Here is an 18,931-nt window from a genome sequence, read left to right on the forward strand (position 1 = left end):
TGCAAGGAAGCAGGAACATCAGAACCCTGCGAGTAGAGTCACCAAGAGCCAAGAGGAACCAAGAGTGGGGAACAACAAGAAAGTGAACTCTTTTGTACAGGAGATTAGGTATTCCTAAATTTTTGTGCACTTGCAGTGGCCACACCCATTCTGGCCAACCAACTCTGTCCCAAGGTTTGACTGGCAGGCAAGTACCTTCCCTATGTCACTCCAACTTTACTGGGCATGCTTCTATCTTCCCTTTGCTGGATCCCTTTCCCCAGTGTCATGCAGAGAATAGGCTGGTAGTTCCCCAGGAGCTGCAAAGTTTCAGCTTACTGGTGAAGCTGCACAAATGACATGCCTATAATGTCTGGCCTTCCCTTTGCTCCTTTCCTATTATTATTTTTTTAAAATTTGTATTTGATTATTCTTTTTTTGTTTTATTTTGTTACAGATGTTTCTCCTTCTTTACCCCATTGACACCCTCCTCCGCATCTCCCCCACCCCTTCCCCGGCTTTGTTGTCCATGTCCATTGGTTATGCATACATGCATATAAATTCTGTGATTTATCTCCTCCCACCCCTCACTACCCCCTCTTCTGAGGGTTGTCAGTCTGTCACCCTACTTTCGTGTTTCTGGGTCTACCCTATTCCTCTCTGTTATATTTATTATATTCCACAAATAAGTGAGATCATATGGTATTTGTCTTTTTCTGCCGGGCTTGTTTCACTTAGGATAATACTTTCCAGGTTCCTCCATGTCGTCTCAAAGGGTAAGAGATCTTTCTTTCTTACAGCTGCATAGTGTTCCATTGTGTATGTGTACCACAGCTTTTTTATCCATTCGTCTACTGATGGACACTTGGGCTGTTTCCAGATCTTAGCTATTGTAAATAGTGCTGAAAAGAATATGGGGGTGCATATATTCTTTCTGATTGGTGTTTCAGGCTTCTTAGGGTATATTCCTAGAAGTGGGATCACTGGGTCAAATGGAAGTTCAATTTTTAATTTTTTGAGGTAACACCATATTGTTTTCCATAGCGGCTGCACCAGTCTGTATTCCCACCAGCAGTGCACTAGAGTCCCCTATTCTCCACACCCTCACCAACATTTGTTTGATGATTTGTTGATGGCAGCCATTCTGACAGGTGTGAGGTGATACCTCATTGTTGTTTTAATTTGCATCTCTCTGATGATTAGTGATGTTGAGCATTTCTTCATATGTCTCTTGGCCATTCCTTTCCTGTTATTAATAACTAGCTAATCACAACAGTATTACAACCTGTCCCCATCCACCTTTTCCCCCTTGAAACTTCTGGGTCACCATTTTTCTTAACTGGTTCCTTCATCCAATGTTACTTGATACTCTTTTTGTAATTCATATTTTATTTTTCAAATACAGTTTACATTCATTATTATTTTATATTAGTTTCAGGTGTACATCATAGTGGTTAGACTATCATATACTTTACAAAGTGTTTTCTCTGAAGATGGCGGCAGGCAGGACCAAAGGGAGGGTGAGTGTGTGAGAGAGTGAGCATGTGTGTGAGAGAGTGTGAGTGGACGTGAAGGTGGATGACCAAACCTGAGTGGTGCAGAGCCAAGGAGGAGAAAGTTCCTGTGTTGTGGATGGGAGCAGCCAGCTACCACAGTAACTGGCCCTTCAAGGCCCTTCTCCCTGCGCCACAGGGAAGTCCCATCATTTTGGAAGATCTCAGGTTTTCCCTGGGAGGAGGAAGTGGGAGTGGCTAGGGCCCAGCAACCTGAGCCCACCAGCACACCTGGCACCATTGGCCCATTGAACACTCTGTGTCAACACAGACCAGTGCACAATAGTGGAGGTCCCAATGTACTGGTCGCAGAAGCCGCTGACAGCCTGGAGCCAAGCACCATCCCCCACAGTAGCAGCCTGATCAGAGTTGAGATATACCCCCAGCAACAGAGGCTGGTGAGCAAACATCAATCCCCAGGCAACAGAAGCACAGACCAGCAGCTGAGACCAATCCCTAAAATCTACGGCAAAAGCTGAGCAGGAGTTGAGCCCCAGGGTGCAGCAGCACTCCCCAGCCACCAGTGGAGGGACCTTTGGCTCCACAGAGGCCTGTGCGATCCAGTAACCCACAAGAGCAGTGAAAAGCCAGACCCCGAGAGAGACTGGTGTGATCCAGCTGCCTGCCGCCCGGGAACTGCAGGGTGAGGGGGCACCAGAAAGGCTTGTGTGACCCAGCAGGGACTGTGCCATCCAATTACCCATGGAACCTGCTGGGTGCTGAAGCACCACGAGGCCTGTGTGACCCAGAAGCCCATCACATAGGCATAGAGGCAGGTCCCTAAAGGGACTGGATGATCCAGTTACCAGTAGGACCTGAAGGGTGTGGGGGCACCAGAAAGGCCTGTGCCACCCAGCTGTACACAAGATAGTTGTAGAGGATGTGAAAATGGAGGTGGAGTGAATAGGAGCTATGCAGATGATTTCCCAGGTCCAAATGGGAAATCTAAAATAAAGACAAATCCTTGGAAAACAGCAACAGAAAAGCAACAGGACAGGACCATATAACCAGGGACACTGGTAGGATCTGCAGAGGCACAAAAGGGTGGTGGGCTGGGAGCCCACGGATAGCAGCAGTCTTAGATTTGAGCAGCACCCATGGAGAATAAAGACCAAGCCCGCTCCACAGTGCAGAGAGCTGGAACAGAGCACTAAAATAGCCACAGTCACTCACCTGGGGGCTACGGCAGAGGGAGGGCAGACAGGGCTGGAACTCTATGGGAACACCCGGGATTTGGAGGACATTCAGAGTTCTTGCTGAGTTGTGACCACAAAGGACAATGGCCAGTATGCTCCTTCCCAGGTCTGTGAAGAAAAGCAGGCTCCCCCACCCAGTCGGAGATTCAGCCTTTCCCAGGTGAGACAAAAAATGCAAATTGAGGCTCATTAACAACAAGCATCTATCCCACCCTCTGGAAATCCTCTTATGAAGAACACCAGAGGTATATACCGCACTGAGTAACTGAGACTACTAGCCACAAGGAAAAAGCTAGAGGATAACTGAACCTTTCCTGGGCTTGAAAATCTACCCAGGAAAGTAAGACTTTACAGTGGTGTTCAACATGGGCCCACCCAGGCTCATTCAAACCCAGTAGAGACAGCCACAAACAGCAGAACACCAACACCCACAGGGAAAATTTGGCAGGCTCCAAAACACACTGAGATAGCAAAAATGGTGAAACAAAGAAAAAATCCCAAATGAAAAAACAAGAGAACACTATAGAAGATGAGATCAATGAAATGCAGCTAAGCAAATTATCAGAGGTAGAGTTCAGAGCCATAATCTTGAGGAAGCTCAACAGCATGAGTAAGGACATCAGCACCATGGGTAAAGATATAGAAATATTGAAAACCAACCAAGTAAAAATGAAGAATGACACAGCAGAAATTAAGAACACATTGGAAGGACTAACCAGCAGAGTAGAGGAAGCTGAGGACTGGATCAGTGAATTAGAGGATAGGGTAGAAAAATCAACCAATCAGAAAACCAAAAGGAAAAAAAAAACAAAGAACAGAAAGACAGCTTATGAGAACTGTGGGACAACTGGAAACGTAATAATATTTGCATCATAGGAGTCCCCGAAGAAGAAGAAAATGAGCAAGGGTTAGAGAATATATTCAAAGAAATAGTGACAGAAAACTTCCCTAATTTGGTGAAGGAAGAAGGCATTCAGGTTCAAGAAGCACAGAGAGCCCCAAGTAAGAAGAACCCAAACAGGCCCACACCAAGACACATAGTAATCAAAACGCCAAAAATTAAAGACAAAGAGAGAATCCTAAAAGCAGCAAGAGAGAAGCAACAGATTACCTACAAAGGAAACCCCATAAGGCTCTCAGCTGACTTCTCAACAGAAACACTACAGGCCAGAAGGGAATGTCATGAGGTAATCAAGGTCATGAAAAACAGGGATCTAAATCCAAGACTACTTTACCCAGCAAGGCTATCATTCAAAATAGAAGGTTAAATGAAGAGCTTTCCAGACTCCCCCCCCCCCAAAAAAAAAAATAAATAAAAGGCTAAGGGAATACATTAACACCAAACCAGCACTGCAAGAAATGTTAAAAAGGACTGCTGTAATTAGTAGAGGAAATAGGAAAAAAAAAAAATAGGACCACACTTAACAAAAATGGCAATAAATGAGTACATATCAATAATCACCTTAAATATAAATGGATTCAATGCTCCAATAAAAAAAACACACAGTAGCTGATTGGATAAGAAAGCATGACTCATCTATATGTTGTTTACAAGAGACCCACCTCACAACAAAAGACTTACATAGGTTGAAAGTGAAGGGATGGGAAAAAATATTCCAAACAAATGGAAAGGAAAAAAAAGCTGGGGTAGCAATACTCATATCTGATAAAATAGCTTTCAAAATGAAGGCTATAAATAGAGACAAAGAAGGCCGCTACATAACACTGAAAGGATCTATCCAACAGGAAGATATAACCTTGATAAACATATATGCACCCAATATAGGAGCACCAAAATATATCAAAAATCTTCTGGATGACTTCAAAGGAGAAATCGATAGCAATACAATAATAGCTGGGGACTTCAACACCCCACTGACATCACTGGACAGATCCTCTAGACAAAAAATTAGCAAAGAAACAGACTGTAAATGAAGCACTAGACCAAATGGATTTAATAGATGTCTACAGAGAATTACACCCCAAAACTACAGAATTCACATTCTTCTCAAGTGCACATGCGACATTCTCAAAGATAGACCACATATTAGGACACAAACTAAGTCTCTACAAGTTCAAGAAAATTGAAATCATATCAAGCATCTTCTCAGATCACAATGGCATGAAAATAGAAATCAATTGCAACAATAACATGCAAAGACATTTGAACACATGGAGGCTAAATAGCATGTTATTAAACAACAAATGGGTTACTGAGGAGATCAAGGAAGAAATTTAAAAATTCCTGGAAACCAATGAAAATGAACACACAACAACATAAAATCTATGGGATGCAGCGAAAGCAGTTCTGAGAGGGAAGTTCATAGTACTACAGGCCTACCTAAAGAAGCAAGAAAAATCTCTAAATAGACTATCTAACCTCACAACTTAAAGAAGTAGAAAGCAAACAAAAAGAAAACCCCAGACCAAGTAGTAGGAAGGAATAGTAAAGATCAGAACACAAATAAATGACATAGAGTCCAAAAAAAAAAAAAAAAAAAAAAACAATTCAAGGAATCAATGAAACAAAGAGCTGGTTTTTCGAAAAGATAAACAAGATTGATGGACCCTCAGCTAGACTCACCAAGAAACAAAGAGAGAGAACCCAAATACACAAAATCAGAGATGAAAGAGGAGAAGTAACAACTGACAGCACAGAAATACAAAAGATCGTGAACAACTACTGTGAACAATTATATGGCAACAAATTCGACAATCTAAGCAAAATGAACAAATGTCTAGAAACACATAGTCTCCCAAAACTGGACCGGAAATTTTTCAGTCATCATTTCTTCAAATCAGTTCTCAATCCCTGACTCTCTCTCATCTTCTGATACCCCTTTCATTCAGATGTTGTTATGCTTGATGTTGTCCCAGAATGCCCTTAAACTACCTTCATTTTTTTAAAATTCTTTTTTCTTTTTTCTGTTCTGATTGGGTGTTTTCTGGTACCTTGTTTTCCAAATTGCTGATTCAATCTTCTGCTTTACATAGTCTGCTATTGATTCTTACTATTGTATTCTTCATTTCAGAGATTGTATTCGTCATTTCTGACTGGTTCATTTTTATGGTACATATGTCCTTTTTTATGCTTACTATCTGTTTGTCGAAGTTCTCACTTCATTCATCCATTCTTTCTTTAAGTTTCTTGAGCCTTCTTATAACCATTGTTTTGAATTCTGTATCTGATAGCTTGCTTGACTCTATTTTATTTAGTTTCTTTTTTCCTGGGAATTTCTCCTGTTCTTTCATTTGGGGCATGTTTCTTTTTCTCCCCATTTTGGATGCCTCTCTATATTTGTTTCTGTGTATTAGGTAGATCTGCTATGTTTCCCAGTCTTGGTATGGTTGCCTTATGTAATAGGTGTCCAATAGGGCTCAGTGGCACAGTTTCCTTGACTGGTGTTCCATGAATGTCCCTGTGTGGGTTATGTCAGCCCTCATGTTGTAGTTGAGTCTTGATTGCTGTTGGCCTGTTTTGGGGTGGGGTTGACCTTCAGGATGGCTGCCTGACTACAGTGCACTAGCTGCTGTGCAGGGGCTTGCCCCACAAAGTGGAACTCATCACAGCAGTGTCTGGTGCTTTTTAAGATCTCCCTTTGGGCATGCTTCTGTGGAGTTCTTTGGAATGTGTTCTATTGTGGTCTGAAGCCCGCCACTGGATGTGTTGCTTCTGGGGGCTCTTACAATAGCCTCCAGTACAGGTCAATATCATACACTGCCTGTGATTGGCTCTCAGCCACCTCTTAGGAGCTACAAAGCAATTCACAGTTGGTGCCTATGGGAGAGCCAAGCTATGTACTGAGGCCAGCTTCCACTAGAACTGAGCCTGGCACAGCTAAGCAAAAGGCCCAAGGCACCCCAAGATCTGCCTCTGCTTTCCAGCTGTCTGTTAGGTTCAGTCACTGAAAGAGTCTCTGGTGGTGTGTGAGTTGCATTAGGTAAATTCTCAGTCAGTCACCAGACAGGAGTGAGGGTGTTCATCAGGTTGATACAAATTCAAACTTGGTGCCAATCCTGGGTCTGAGGCCACAAAGCTACACCGAGTCCTGATGCCACTTGCCTGAGGCCTGTGGACCTTTGCAGTAGGGTGGTGCCCAAGGAGTCATCCAGTCCCCAGGTAGAATTTATTAGGCTAAAACAGATTAAGATTTGGCCTTTTGGATGGATGGCTCTACACAGGAACTGTGGTGCCATTGGGGTGCAGGAGGAAAATACCCCTTGCCCTAGAACCACACAACTCAATCTCTCCATGTGTGTTTCTGACACCCCTTGAGTCTGCCCAGATCTCTACAAGAGTCTCCCAGAAAAGACTGCACCATGCACCCTTACTAGCTACAGCTAGCTGTTTTTTTCTCTATGGTTTGAGATTAGTAGTGTGGGGCCATTTGTAGTCAAGAGGACGGGCCCATGTGTATGTCACCAGGCTGACAATGTGGGGCGATGGCACTGTTCAGGAGCTCAGGGAGAAAATATCTCTTGCCTCAGAGGCACACCACTCAGTCTCTCCCTGTATATCTCTAACACTCCATGAGTCCACCCATACCTAAAGAGTCTTACAAGAAAGACTCTACAGTGCTCCCACCCTGGCTGCAGCTAGCTGATTCCTCTGCAGGGCACAAGCTTGGCAGGGTGGGACCACAGGGAGTCAGGAGAGTTGGGCCAGTGTATCTCTCCAGGATGATGCAATATGGAGGGGAGTGCTCAACCTCTAAAAGATGACATCTATGGGTGATTTGGGAGAAAGACAGCACAGGGACATCTGTGGCTGTCCCTCCAGCCCTCTCCCTAAATCCACACAACTCCGTCTCTTCCTGTACGACTCTAGTACAGTCTGAGTCACCATTCCTCTGCTGGAGCCCAGGGTGAGTTTCCCCAAATAAGAATTTGTGAGTTGGCCCTTTAAGAAGGCACCTGGTTTTCTAGCCATCTCCTATCTCACCATAGTGTATTTTTCACAACCAGATGTTACGTGGTGTCTTCTTCCTGGCTCTGGTGCTTCAGGTTGGGTTGTCCAGCATGGGGCCAAGACCCCTTGCTCCTCAGGGGGGACCGGTACAGATGAGATATCACTCTGGATTTTGAACCACTACACATGGATACAGAGGAGCCCTTTTCAAGTCTCTGACCTCCCTACCAGTCTTGAGGACACCAGATAGAAATGAGTAAACCTTTTGTTTTAAGACTTCTGTTCACTGTGCATATTTTCACTGTTCTGATTTTGTAATAATCAAGGCAGGCTAAATATATGCTATATTAAGCCCTGGCCTGTTTGGCTCAGCGGTTAGAGTGTCGGCCTGCGGTCTGGAGAGACCCAGGTTCGGTTCCCACTAAGGGTGCATACCTCGGTTGCAGTTTGTCCCCGGCCCTGGTTGGGTCGTGCAGGTGGCAACCACTTGACGTGTGTCCCTTTCATGTCGATGTTTCTCTCTCTCTCCCTCTCCCTCTCCCTCTCTCCCTCACGCTATCTGAACAAAAAATGGAAAAATGTCCTCAGGAGGTGAGGATAATACACACACACACACACACACACACACACACACACGCTGTATTAAGACCATACTTGTGTCCCCAGTCCTAGTTTTTTGTCTAGGTCTGGATTTATAAATGCTGGAGATGAACCAAGTTTTTTTTTATTTTTTTATTTTAAATACTTCTGTTCAGCTAGCCTTCAGTTGGTTATTCAGATTGATTATTCTATAATTTAATTGTAATTCAGACTTGGTTCTGGAAGGAAGTGAATGTACCTTTCACCTACTCTGCCACCATCTTGGATTTCTAGTTCATCCAATGTCTCTTTATGCTAATATGAGCAAATATGAATATTTTTTTCTATTCCCTACTTTCATATACAAAGGGTAATATACTATATATACTTTTCTGCCCCTCACTTTTATTTACAAGTAACAATTTAAAGATAGACAAATTAAACTATATAAAAATTTAAACTTTAGTTTAGCAAATTACACTATAAATAAAATCAAAGAATAAACTTGGGAAATTATTTCCATGTAACGAAAAGTTGATTAAACCCTGATAGGGAATTAATCAAGTAAAATATGTTGAATTCATATAATGGAACATTCTGTATTCATTCTAATACATGCAAAGGCAAGTAGAAAATTAAAACTGAGTAATAATCAAAAAGAATTTTAGCACCACTACAAAGTTTTAACATATTTTAGAGGATATCCTGACCTTATATGAACTGTATAATTTTAAATTATTAAAAATAAAGTGGGGAAACTAACAAAAAGTACATATCTCTATAACTGGAAACTATTTCTAATGTATAATATTAAGTAAATAAACCACTTTCAAAATGTTATCTATAGTATCCTATTTGATAAAAATAAAAATTGCTATTAGCATAGAAAAATATATAGAAAAAGACTACATAACAAACTATTTATAATAATTATCTCAGGGGTGTGAGAGTAGGAAAACTTTCCACTTACTACATAGTGTGTATGTAATATTCACATTTTTAACATGAATGTATCACTTTCTTATTCAGATAATTTGAAAATATATTTTTAATGTTCTAACCACAATATTCTTTCTTCTGCTTCATTTTTATTTTTTTATTAATTAATTTATTTTTGTTACAGATGTTTCGCCTTTTCCCCCCACTGATTCACCTCCCAGCCCTGTCCCCAGCTTTGTTGTCCATGTCCATTGTTCATGCATACATGCATATAAGTTCTGTGGTTTATCTCTCCCCCAACACCATCTCTTCTGGGGATTGTCAGTCTGTATACCACTTCCACATCTCTGGGACTACCTCGTTCCTCAGACTGTTATGTTCATTATATTCCACAAATAAGTAGGATCATATGCTACTTGTCTTTCTCTGTTTGGCTTGTTTCGCTTAGGATGATACTTTCCAGGTCCCTCCAAGTCGTCTCAAAGGATAAGAGATCTTTCTTTTTTACAGCTGCATAGTACTCCATTGTGTATATGTACCACCACTTTTTTATGCATTCCTCTACTGATGGATACTTGGGCTGTTTCCAGATCTCAGCTATTGTAAATAGTGCTGCTACGAACATGGGGGTACATATATTCTTTCTGATTGGTGTTTCAGGCTTCTTAGGGTATATTCCTAGAAGTGGGATCACTGGGTCAAATGGAAGTCCAATTTTTAATTTTTTGAGGTAACAACATAATGTTTTCCATAGTGGCCGCACCAGTCTGCATTCCCACCAGCAGTGTACTAGAGTCCCCTTTTCTCCACACCCTCGCCAACACTTGTTGTTTGATGATTTGTTGATGGCGGCGATTCTGACAGGTGTGAGGTGATACCTCATTGTTGTTTTAATTTGCATCTCTCTGATGATGAGTGGTGTGCAACATTTCTTCATATGTCTCTTGGCCATTTGTATGTCCTCTTTGGAGAGGTGTCTATTCAGTTCCTCTGCCCATTTTTTAATTGGGTTCTTTGTCTTCCTTTTGTGGAGTTGTATGAGCACTCTATATATATTAAAAATTAACCCATTATCTGATATATCATTGGCAATTATGTTCTCCCATACAGTGGGATGTCTTTTCATTTTGATGATTGTATCTTTTGCTGTACAGAAAGTTTGAGTTTGATGTACTCCCATGCGTTTATTTTTTCCTTTGTTTCTGTTGCCTTAGGTGATGTATCAGTGAAAATACTGCTGCATATGATGTCTGAAATTTTGTTGCCTACATTTTCTTTTTTTTTTTTTTTTATCCTCATCCGAGGACATTTTTCGATATTTTGTTCAGATAGAGTGAGAGGGAGAGAGAGAGAGAGAACCATCGACGTGAAAGCGACACATCGAGTGGTTGCCACCCACACGACCCAACCAGGGCTGGGGACAAACTGCAACCAAGGTACATGCCCTTAGCGGGAACCGAACCCGGGTCTCTCCGGACTGCAGTCCGACGCTCTAACCGCTGAGCCAAACCGGCCAGGGCTACATTTTCTTTTAGGCTTTTTATGCATTCATGAGTCACATTTAAGTCTTTTATCCTTTTTGAGTTTATTTTTGTGTATGGTGTAAGTTGATGGTCTAGTTTTATTTTTCTGCATGTAGCTGTCCAATTTTCACAATACCATTTATTAGAGAGGCTGTCTTTACTCTACTGTATGCTGTTGCCCCCTTTGTCAAATATTAATTGAGTATATTGCCTTGGATCCATTTCTGGGTTCTCTGTTCTGTTCCGCTGGTCTATATGCCTGTTCTTGTGCCAGTACCAGGCTGTTTTGATTACATTGGCTTTGTAGTATAACCTGAAATCTGGTAATGTGATCCCTCCTACTTTGTTCTTCTTTTCCAAGATTGCTGTGGCTATTCGAGGTCTTTCTTGGTTCCATATGAACTTTTGAAGTATTTGTTCAAGTTCTGTGAAGTATGTCGTTGGTATTTGATGGGGAGTGTATTGAATCTATAGATTGTTTCGGATGGTATGGACATTTTAATGATGTTAATTCTTCCAGTCCATGAATAAGGTATGTGCTTCCAGTTTTTTATATCTTCCTCTATTTCTTTTTTCAAAGACCTGTAGTTTTCTGCGAATAGGTCCTTTATTTCTTTGGTTATGTTTATTCCTAGGTATCTTAATATTTTGCCATCATGGTAAATGGGATTGTTTTTTTAGTTTCTCTTTCTGTGAGTTGACCATTGGATAAAAATGCCATCAATTTCTTGATGTTCATTTTGTATCCTGCTACTTTGCCAAATTTATTTATTAAGTCTAGTAAATTTTTGAGTGAGTCTTTGGGGTTTTCTACATATAGTATCATGTCATCTGCAAATAATGACAGTGTCACTTCCTCCTTCCCAATTTGGATCCCTTTTATTTTTTCTTCCTGTCTGATTGCTGTGGCTAAGACGTCCAATACTATGTTAAATAAGAGTGGCAAAAGTGGGCATTCCTGTCTTGTTCCTGTTCTTAAGAAAAATGCTTTTAATTTTTGCCCATTGAGTATGATGTTGGCTGTAGGTCTTTCATATATGGCCTTTATTATGTTGAGATGTGATCCCTCTATTCCCAGATTGCTGAATGTTTTTATCAGAAATGGGTGCTGGATTTTGTCGAATGCTTTTTCAGCATCTATTGATATCATCATGTGATTTTTATCTTTCATTTTGTATATGTGATGTATCACATTTATTGATTTGTGAATATTATACCAGCCTTGCATCCCTGGGATGAATCCCACTTGGTCATAATGAATAATTTTTTTGATGTATTGCTGGATCCGATTTGCTAGTATTTTGTTCAGGATTTTGACATCTGTGTTCATCATGGGTATTGGTCTGTAGTTTTCTTTCTTTGTAGTGTCTTTTTCTGGTTTTGGAATTAGGATTATTCTGGCCTCATGAAACAAGTTTGGAAGTCTTTCTTCTTCTTAAATTTTTTGAAATAGTTTGAGGAAAATGGGTATTAGTTCTTTTTTGAATGTTCGGTAAAATTCCCCTGTGAAGCCGCCCGGGCCTGGGTGTCTGTTTGCTGGGAGAGTCTTGATTACATCTTCACTTTCTTTTGTTGTTATTGGTCTGTTCAAGTTTTCTACCTCTTCCAGGTTTAATTTTGGGAAACTATGTGTTTGTAGAAATTTGTCCATTTCACTTAGATTGTTGAATTTGTTGCCGTATAATTGTCCATAATATTTGTTCACGGTCCTTTGTATATCTGTGGTGTAAGTTATTACTTCTCCTCTTTCATTTTTGATTTTGTGCATTTGGGTTCTCTCTCTTTGTTTCTTGGTGAGTCTAGCTAAGGGCCCATCAATCTTGTTTATCTTTTCGAAAAACCAGCTCTTTGTTTCATTGGTCCTTTGAATTGTTTTTTTTGTGTGTGTGTGTGTCTCCATGTCATTTATTTCTGCTCTGATCTTTACTATTTCCTTCCTTCTACTTGCTCTGGGGTTTTCTTTTTGTTTGCTTTCTAGTTCTTTAAGTTGTGAGATTAGATAGTCTGTTAGAAATTTTTCTTGCTTCTTGAGGTAAGCCCGTAGTGTTATGAACTCCCCTCTCAACTGCTTTCGTTGCATCCCATACATTTTGTGTTGTTGTGTGTTCATTCATTTTCATTGGTTTCCAGGAAGTTTTTATTTATTTATTTTTAAATTTTCTTTAACATTTTTTTTGTTACAGATGTTTCTCATTTTTTACCCCATTGATACCCTCCTCCTTCTTTCCCCCCACCCCTTCCCCAGATTTGTTGTCCATGTTCATTGGTTATACGTACCTGCATATAAGTTCTGTGGTTTATCTCTTTCCTCCCCCCACCACCTCCTCTTCTGAGGGTTGTCAGTCTGTACCCTACTTCCATGTTTCTGGGTGTACCCTCTCCCTCAGATTGTTATGTTCATTATATCCCACAAATAAGTGAGATCATGTGCTATTTGTCTTTCTCTGTTTGGCTTGTTTCATTTAGGATAATACTTTCCAGGTCCCTCCATGTCGTCTCAAAGGATGAGAGATCTTTCTTTCTTACAGCTGCATAGTATTCCATTATGTATATGTACCACCACTTTTTTATCCATTTGTCTACTGATGGACACTTGGGCTGTTTCCAGATCTTAGCTATTGTAAATATTGCTGCTATGAACATGGGGTTACATATATTTTTTCTGATTGGTGTTTCAGGCTTCTTAGGGTATATTCCTAGAAGTGGGATCACTGAGTCTAGTGGAAGTTGAATTTTTAATTTTTTGAAGTAACACCATATTGTTTTTCTTAGTGGCTGCACCAGTCTGCATTCCCACCATTTTCTCTGTTATATTAGGAATATTTCTCTATGTCATGTATATATTATATCATTTTTGGGGCATCCCCTAGTTTATTTAAGTAATGCCTATTGTTGGACATTTAAATCATTTCCAGTGATTTCCTGTTATAAGTAAAACTTTAGTGTAGCCCCTGTAGAGGAAATCATTAACTGGGTTGCTGTGTTTAATTATTGCATTTTCCTTGAAAGATTATAAGGTTTCTCTATAAATAAGAAGATTTAACTTCAACATAGTTAACAATAGATAGTCTAGATGACAATCCTTAAATGTCCATACTACCCAAAGCAATCTACAGATTCAATGCAATCCCCATCAAATACCAACGACATACTTCACAGAACTAGAATAAATACTTGAAAAGTTCATATGGAACCAGAAAAGACCTCAAATAGCCCCAGCAATCTTGAAAAAGAAGAACAAAGTTGGAGAGATCACATTACCAGATTTCAGGTTATATTACAAAGCCAATGTAATCAAAACAGCCTGATACTGGCACAAGAACAGGCATATAGACCAGTGGAACAGAACTGAGAACCCAGAAATGGACCCAAGGCAATATGCTCAATTAATATTTGACAAAGGTGGCAAGAGCATACAGTGGAGTAAGGACAGCCTCTTTAATAAATGGTGTTGGGAAAATTGGACAGCTACATGCAGAAAAATGAAACTACACCATCAACTTACACCCTACATAAGAATAAACTCAAAATGGATAAAGACTTAAATGTGACTCATGAATGCATAAAAAGCATAAAAGAAAATGTAGGCAACAAAATTTCGGACATCATATGCAGCAGAATTTTCACTGATACATCACCTAAGGCAACAGAAACAAAGAAAAATATAAACGCATGGACTACATCAACCTAAAATGCTTCTGCACAGCAAAAGATACAACCATCAAAATGGAAAGGGAACCCACTGTATGGGAGAGCATAATTGCCAATGATACATTAGATAAGGGGTTAATTTCCAAAATATGTAGAGTGCTCATACAACTCCACAAAAGGAAGGCAAAGAACCCAATGAATAAATGGGCAGAGGAGCTAAATAGACACCTCTCCAAACAGGACATACAAATGACCAAGAGACATATGACAAAAGGCTCAACATCAGTAATCATCAGAGATGTAAATTAAAACAACAATGGGGTATCATCTCACACCAGCCATAATGGCTACCATCAACAAATCATCAAACAAGTGCTGGCAAGGATATGGAGAAAAGGGGACTCTAGTACAATGCTGGTGGGAATGCTGACTGCTGCAGCCACTATGGAAAACAATATGGTGTTTCCTCAAAAAATTAAAAATTGAATTGCCATTTGACCTAGTGTCCCCACTTCTAGGAATATATCCTAAGAAACCTGAAATACCAATCAGAAGGAATATATGTACCGGTATGTTCATAGCAGCACTATTTACAATCACTAAGATCTGGAAATAAGCCAAGTGTCCATCAATAGATGAGTGGATAGAAAAGCTGTGGTACATATATACAATGGAATACTATTCAGCTGTAAGAAAGAAAGATCTCATCCTTTGAGACAACATGGAAGGACCTCGAGAATATTATGCTAAGTGAAATAAGCCAATCAGAGAAAGACAAATACCACATGATCTACTTATTTGTGGAATATCGTGAACAAGATGGGCTGATGAACAAAATAGACCCAGAGACATAGAAAGGAGTATGGTTCAGACTCACAAACCTCAGAGTGGGGGGGGGGATGGATGAGGTGATTCAAAGTACTCATATGCATGTATGCATAATCAATGGACATAGACAACAATGCTGGGGGGTGAGGTGGTAGAATGGGGAGGAAGGTGTCTAGAGGGAAAAAGGAGAAACATCTGTAACAAAAATAAATTAATAAAAATTGGAGAAAAAAAGGAAAAATGTTAGGGACTTCTGGTCAAGATGGTGGCATATGTAAATGCAGTACTTGCCTCCTCCCACAAACACTTCAATATTACAACTAAACTAGAATACATTCATCATTCAAAACTGCCTTAAATCAAGCTGAATGGAAGTCTTACAACTATGACATTAAAGAAGAAGCCACACCAGACTGGTAGGAGGGGCAGAGGTATGGACAGCCTGATCCCATACCCATATGTGGCAGATAAAAATCAGGAGGGACACCTCAGCTGTGAAGTTCCCCCCTGAGGACTGAGGGGTCCCCATCCCACACCAGATGCCCAGCTCTGGGTTCCAGTGCCAGGAAGAGAAGTTCCCATTACTTCTGGCTGGAAAAAAACAGCGGGAACTGGGGCAGAGAGAGGCTGAGACTTCTGGAGCCCCAGGCAATTCCTCTTTAAGGGCCTGCAGGGACTTACTCGAACTTACTCCTCTAAGCTTGGAAGGGAGGCAGCTTGAGGGGTTCCAGAGACATACAGGGAAGAACTGGGCTATTTGACCTTAGGAGGAGGGCTGGAGAAGCAGCTTTCTCCTGGACGATGTGCTGGTGGAGGGTGATGTTCCTTTGTTGAGCCTTCCCTGGGACAGCAGAGGGTCGCCATAAGTGGGACTCCAACAACCTGGCTCACACTGTTTGCCCCTCCCTGGTGGTTCTGTGACGCACTTCCCCATCGAACTTTTGGTCCCACCCACGCTGTATCCAAAGGGTTTACCATAGGATTGGCATGTCTTGGATCCTACTTCAGAGTTTCCTAAAATCTCTCAAACAAGCAGCATCTGGTCTCAGTGAGTCCCATGCCTCTTATTAATTGGCCCCAGGCCTGGCACTAGATGCAGCCAGCCTTGGTTCACATCTTGGCTTTTCCTGGACACCTCCAAGCCCAGCACAAGAAGCAGCCATCGGAATGAAGGTCACTTTGTAGCTTATGCCTGGTGTCCCCAGGTAGAACACAGGCAGTGGCTGACCTTGCCCCAGAGCCAGCACACCCAGTGGACATCTTCAGACCACATTGAAACACCGCCACCCAACCACCTCCACAAGTGACACACCCAGTGAGCAGACTCAGTGGGTACCAGAGCCCTGCTGAAGTAAGTGTTGCTCTGTGTGGTGGGCCACTACACAGCTGATCTTCCAAGTGAGTCAGAGGCCCGTGGTCAGTGGGCACAGCCAATCCTTGCAGCTGATCAGCCTGAGTAAATCTCTCCCTTTGATGTGTCAACAGCAATCAACACTCAATTACAACAGAAGGGTGTACAGTACACACTAGGGGTGCACTAAGAGAGCTCAGCTGGGGTGATCAGGGAGGCTGTGCCACTGGATCCTACAGAACACCTACAACAATAGGCCACCCTCAAAGACTAGGAGACATAGCAACTCTACCTAATACATAGAAACAATCACAGGGAAGCAGCCAAAATGAAGAGAAAAAGAAACAGGTCCCAAATAAAAGAAAAGAACAAAACTCCAGGAAAAGAACTAAACATATTGGGGACAAGCAATCGATCAGATATAGAGTTCAAAACACTGGTTATAAGGTTGCTCAAGGAACTTGGTCAGACATTCAAGGATCTTAGTGAGACCTCCAAGGAACTTAGTGAGAAAATTAAGGACATAAAAAAGGACCAGTCAGAAATGAAGGATGCACTAACTGAAATAAAGAATAATTTACCAGGAATCAATAGTAGAGTAGGAATAGGCAAGAAACAAACCATCAATTTGGAATTTAAGGAAGCAAAAAACACCCAATCAGAACAGCAAAAAGAAAAAACAATCCACAAAAATGAGGATAGTGTAAGGAGCCTCTGGGACAACTTCAAGCATGCCAACAGTCACATCTTAGGGGTGCCAGAAGGAGAAGAAAGAGAACAAGAAATTGAAAACCTATTTGAAACAATAATGGCAGAAAAATTTCCTAACTTGGTGAAGGAAACAGACATACAAGTCCAGGATGCACAGAGAGTCCTAAAAAAGATGAACCCAAAGAGGTCCACACCAAGACACATCATCATCAAAATGCCAAAGGTTCAAGACAAAGAGAGAATCTTAAAAGCAGGAAGAGAAAAGCAGTTCATTACTTACAAAGGAGCTCCCATAAGACTGTCAGCTGATTTCTCAAGAGAAACTTTGCAGGCCAGCCATCAACAAATCATCAAACAAGTGTTGGCGAGGGTATGGAGAAAAGGGGACACTAGTACACTGCTGGTGGGAAGCCACTGGTGCATCTACTATGGAAAACAATATGGTGTTACCTCAAAAAATTAAAAATTGGACTTCCATTTGACCCAGTGATCCCACTTCTAGGAATATACCCCAAGAAGCCTGAAACACCAAGCAGAAAGAATATATGTACCCCCATGTTCATAGCAGCACTATTAACAATAGCTAAGATCTGGAAACAGCCCAAATGTCCATCAGTAGACGAATGGATAAAAACGCTGTGGTACATATACAAAATGGAGTACTATGCAGTTGTAAGAAAAAAGATCTCTTGCCCTGGCCGGTTTGGCTCAGGGGTTAGAGCATCCGCCTGCGATCCGGAGAGAAAAAAGATCTCTTATTCTTTGAGACGACATGGAGGGACCTGGAAAGTATCATCCTAAGCAAAACAAGCCAAACAGAGAAAGACAAGTATCATATGATCTCACTTATTTGTGTTATATAATGGACATAACAGTCTGAGGAATGGGGTAGTCCCAGAGACATGGAAGTAGGGTACAGACTGACAATACCCAGAAGAGGGGGTGTTGGGGGAGAGATAAACCACAGAAGTTATATGCATGTACGCATGACCAGTGGACATAGACAGCAAAGCTGGGGACAGGGCAGGGAGGGAGAGGGAGGAGGGTGTCAATGGGGGAAAAAGGAGAAACATCTGTAACAAAAATAAATAAATGAAGTTTTTTTAAAAAAAAGAAACTTTGCAGGCCAGAAAGGAGTGGCAAGAGATATTCAAGGTGATGAAAAGCAACGACCTATAACCACGATTACTCTATTCTGCAAAACTATCATTTAGAATCGATGGACATATCAAGAGTTTCCCAGACAAGAAAATGCTAAAGGAACTCATTAGCAACAACCCAGTATTATATGATCTTGAAGGGTCTTCTTGAAGAAGAAGAAGAACAAAAATATGAAAAAATAGCAATAAATATATATCTATCAACAACCGAATCTACAAACAAAATAAGCAAGCAGAACAGAAACAGACTTATAGATACAAAGAACATTTTATTGGTTGCCAGATGGGAGGGGGCTGGGGTAATGGGTGAAAAAGTTGAAGGGATTAAGAAGTACAAATTGGTTGTTACACTGATGAACCACAAAGGGAAGGGGGCAGGGAGGGCGGGATAAGATAAGAACTTCTATGCATATATGCATAACCAATGGACATCGACAATAGTGTGGGGAAGGCAGGAGGGGGGCAGGATTGGGGAGGAGAGGGTCAATGGGGAAAAGAAGGGGGGGGGGGGTATATCCGTAATACATTCAACAATAAAGATGAGTTTTTTAA

The 18,931-nt window shown here is 41.2% G+C and overlaps 2 non-coding genes across 2 annotated transcripts; both read left to right on the top strand.

The window, feature by feature from the left end:
- The first annotated feature begins 7,923 nt into the window (after positions 1-7,923).
- On the top strand, positions 7,924-8,018 carry LOC118636817. Its single transcript, XR_004960791.1, has one exon. It is a non-coding gene; the product is annotated as a small nucleolar RNA SNORA72 (small nucleolar RNA).
- A 210-nt stretch (positions 8,019-8,228) lies between these two features.
- LOC118636815 lies at positions 8,229-8,350 on the top strand. The gene has a single exon (XR_004960790.1). It is a non-coding gene; the product is annotated as a small nucleolar RNA SNORA72 (small nucleolar RNA).
- Positions 8,351-18,931: the final 10,581 nt, after the last annotated feature.

Source organism: Molossus molossus, unplaced genomic scaffold (genome assembly GCF_014108415.1).
Source record: "Molossus molossus isolate mMolMol1 unplaced genomic scaffold, mMolMol1.p scaffold_m16_p_2, whole genome shotgun sequence".
In the NCBI taxonomy this organism is placed as follows: Eukaryota; Metazoa; Chordata; class Mammalia; order Chiroptera; family Molossidae; genus Molossus; species Molossus molossus.